Source organism: Notechis scutatus, chromosome 3 (genome assembly GCF_049901735.1).
Source record: "Notechis scutatus isolate UNSWTSFEM ecotype Mainland chromosome 3, rNotScu1.2, whole genome shotgun sequence".
Lineage (NCBI taxonomy): Eukaryota > Metazoa > Chordata > Lepidosauria > Squamata > Elapidae > Notechis > Notechis scutatus.
This window is the reverse complement of record NC_142011.1, coordinates 71,898,769-71,902,947: the sequence shown is the minus strand read 5'-3', so window position 1 is coordinate 71,902,947 and position 4,179 is coordinate 71,898,769. Positions and strand designations below refer to the sequence as shown.

General features: G+C 38.2%; 1 long non-coding RNA gene across 1 annotated transcript; it reads left to right on the top strand.

The window, feature by feature from the left end:
- The first annotated feature begins 589 nt into the window (after positions 1-589).
- Positions 590-3,879, top strand: LOC148131238 (uncharacterized). Its single transcript, XR_015748337.1, has 3 exons — positions 590-661; positions 874-1,752; positions 2,664-3,879. It is a non-coding gene; the product is annotated as an uncharacterized LOC148131238 (long non-coding RNA).
- The last annotated feature ends 300 nt before the right edge of the window (positions 3,880-4,179 follow it).

The window sequence follows — 4,179 nt, the reverse complement described above, 5'->3', positions numbered from 1 at the left end:
AATGTTTATAATGCTTTAGAACAGTGATCCCCAACCTTTTTTACGCCGCGGCCTGGTACAGGCATCAGCTGGGCGCCGCGCCCAGTACCGGCATCAACTGGGCGCCACCATCTTTTTGACGAAAAAGTGCTTCCGGTGACCTCACCGGAAGCACTTTTCATCAAAAAGATGGCGGGCGCAGCGCCGGTGAGCTTTTTCGGTAGAAATAGCTTTCACCCGGAAAAGCTCACGAAGCGTATGCCGCCATCTTTTTGATGAAAAGTGCTTCGGTGAGCTTTCTACCGAAAAGCTCACCGGAAGCACTTTTTATCAAAAAAGATGGCGGCGCTCAGCAACCAGCAGCCCGGTAAGACTTGTTCCGCTGACCGGGACCGGTCCGCGGACCGGCGGTTGGGGACCCCTGCTTTAGAATACTTAGTCTGAAAATGAGGTTTATCCTAACTTCTCTTGCTAAACTGCAGCTCAGCCACTGTTATCAAATACTTCTGGACTACATGAGAATAAGGTTTCTTATCCCAAAGTTCAGCTTGCAGAAAAATTGATAAAGGAAGAGCCAGATGGGTTGATGAAAAAGTCTGCCAACATATGTCCATGAGCTATAAAGACCAGAGGGTTTCTGAAAAAATTGCCCTGCCTTAGAAAATGGAATACAAATATAAAGGTACTGTCCAATTAGATTTTAAAATATACAGTTTAAAATTATGTCTGCCTACCTGTCTGTCTCAGCTACTGTTTAATACATCGCTTATAAAAAATATCTTGCAAATCATGAATTCAAGGTGCTCTCTTTTTTCGTATGCTTAAGAATAAAAATATCAGCTTACAAAGAGTTCTGGTACATTGCAAAGCACCATCTGTCTCCTTCTCTTCCAGCTCCCTGCCCTTTTTTCACCTGACCTGGTTATCCTCTTGTACTATCAGTTGACTCGCTGCCAGACGCTGTGAGTACACCTGTAGCAACTCTATCTTCTCCTAGGATTATCTGAAATAGGGTTTCCTGCTTGAACAGAAGATTGGACTAGAAGCGTTCAAAGGAATAGTAATCATTCAAAGAACAGTAGTTATTGAACTCAGTAGAGATGAATCCCTCAGTCCTGAAAGACTAGCTTTGTACAAAATCATCGATTTGTTGGACTTCCTTGGGAAAGACTTTTGGAAAGCATCATAACAAATTTGAAGAAAAGACTAATGGATTGTCAACATTTAAAAACAGGTAGCCAATTGCAAGACACCACAAATAAATTACGATTTCTCCATTTTTTGGAGCCAGATTATTGGAATATTGAAGTAGTTGTAGTTCCATGGTCAGAAGCTAAAGAACAATTGCTTGCCTTTAATGAAATCTTTAATTACGAAATTAATATCAACGATTATATAAAATTTCATAGAAAATGTTTTAAGTGATTCAAAGAACTATGCAATTCCTGACAGTATTAAAAAGCTAAAGATATTGTCAGAACAATTGCTGTAAGTTCAGCAGAAACGGAAAGGGGGTTTCTCAAAAATGAGTCTCATATGTTCAGAACAGAGAAGTCACCTGTTTCTAACATAACCAACCTAATGACCATTAGTGTGATTGGCCTACCTCTAAAAGAATGGGATGCTATTCTTACGGTCAAAAAATGGTTAAGAGCACACCATCTCACAGCTGATGATCCGAGAATGAAGATTAAGAAAAGTGCAAGTGAGGAGGGTGGCAATGAAAGAACATTGTGGAAACGTCTCAAAGTTAAAGACAAATAACACTTTTATGTAAGTACTTGTACATCTCTTTTATTGTTTTGTGTACTTGTTTTATTCTTATTTAAGTAGTAAGTGTACAAAATTAAAAACTTAACAAAATATCTTCTTTCTGCTGGTCATTCATTAGGGCAAAAATGTCAGTGACGTTGAAGACACACAGCACTTTTATCGTTCTTATGTAAATACTTGTGTGTACCTCCTTTATTGTTTTGTGTATTTATTTTATTCTTATTTAAGTAGTAAGTGCACGAAGTAATAAACTATCTTTTTGTATACCTTCTTTTTATAGGTCATTTATTAGAGCAAAGAAGTCAGTGATGTCGACTTGGCCATGGCTACCCAGTCACATGACCACCAAATCACGCCCACCCAGTCACATGACCCTAAGCATGCCCACCCCATTGCATGACCCCCCCAAGCCATGCCCATCCCATCACATGTTTGCCCTAAGCTATGCCACCCGGTCACATGTCCCCCAAGCCACACCCATCCAGTCACATGACCGCCAAGCCATGACCACCAGATAAGCCATGGCCACAGAACCTGTGGTAAAAAAAATTGAATCCCACCACTGGATCCCACATCAAACTGTAGATCACATCATGACCTGCTGTAAATTGAGGGCATAAACTGGTCCAGTATCTGATTATTTAAAATATAAATGATGTGCGCTTCAATGGTTAGATGGCCTAGATATCAGTGTTTGAACATAGATCTTTTTAACATTTATATTTTATTCTGTTTACTAATCTAGATGAAATGTTAATATATATATTGGTAGTCCATGTACGATAGTCCATGTATTATTTAGTGCCATACACTAAATAATAAACTGCTTCTGAGACACAAGTATGAGTGTCTAGTAAAATACTTTATGAGTGCCTAGTAAAATACTTTTATTGTCTGTTTTATTCCCGTAGACATCATCTCTATGGCTGCATAAACAGAGCGATAAAATCAAGATCACAGGCCACACTTGGAATACTGCATTCAGTTTTGATCGCCACGATTAAAAAAGATGTTGAGACTCTAGAAAGAGTGCAGAGAAGAGCAACAAAGATGATTAGGGGACTGAAGGCTAAAACAGTTGCTGGAACTGGTTATATCTAGTCTAATGGAAAGAAGGACTAGGGGAGACATGATAACAGTGTTCCAATATCTCAGGGACTGTCACAAAGAAGAGGGAATCAAGCTATTATCCAAAGTACCTGAGGGCAGGACAAGAAGCAATGGGTGGAAATTAATCAAGGAGAGAAGCAACCTAGAACTAAGGAGAAATTAGAACAATTAATCAGTGGAACAACTTGCCTCCAGAAGTTGTAAATGCTCCAACACTGGAAGTTTTTAAAAATATGTTGGATAACCATTTGTCTGAAGTGGTGTGGGATTTCCTGCCTAGGCAGGGGGTTGGACTAGAAGACCTCCAAGGTCCCTTCCAACTCTGTTACTCTATTCTATTCTATATCCAAAATACAATCAGTTGAATCAACTGGATGGAGTTATAGTACTCTAGTCTGAAGACTGATGGAGCATGATGATGCTGGATCAAAGATTGGCATATAATGGACATTATTGAAGCAAGCAAATAAGAATGTGAATGCTTCCAAAGTGCTAAATCAGAAAGTCTAATTCAGACCTACTTCTTGTCCATGTCAAGATAATTCAAGTGCCAGGCCTATTGCTTTTGAACTGAACTATAATTAGTCAGAGCAGTAATTATTTGACTTAATTCTGAAATGCTTTTAATGCATTTGCTTTTTCTATAGTATGAAGTCATGATATAAACTTAATGGATTCTGAAAATGGCAGTTGCAAATTGTAGCGGAGTTAGAGACAAGAAGCCAATTTTCCTAATAGAGTCATTTTTGCTCATTAATGTCTGTATGGATCCCTTCTGAAAAACCAACTAACATTGCTTTCCTTTATTCTATGGTAGCATGCCAAATTATTTGAGATTTTAAATATTGTTTAAATGTTGCTGATTTGAGATTCTTTAGAATCCCACTGTCTGCAGTTATTAATGGTCAAAAGTGAAAAATAAAAAGGCTTTCTTAGTAACAATAATGTCTGCCTTTTTTTCAGTGAATACTAGAACTAAAAGCCAGTGCAGGCATTCACGGGTACAAATCTCTGATAAGTAGACTTTATTGAAAAATTAATGAAATTCTTATAGAAGATTTCCATTGACTGTTGGGTATTGCATGTATATTCCACTTATAGTAAAATCAAAGTTTGGATTTTTGCCCCTTTTTCTCTCATCTATGCAGGGCAACACACTTGAAGTCTCTCCTTTCAGCACACAGAACACTGTCCCCCTGTTTCTTGTTAAAATAATGGATTGTTTTGTATTCAGGCAATGTACTCTAGATCTTGCCTGAGCTAGCTCTTACAAATCATATTAAAATGCATTGTACATATTTGTGCATGATATTTATA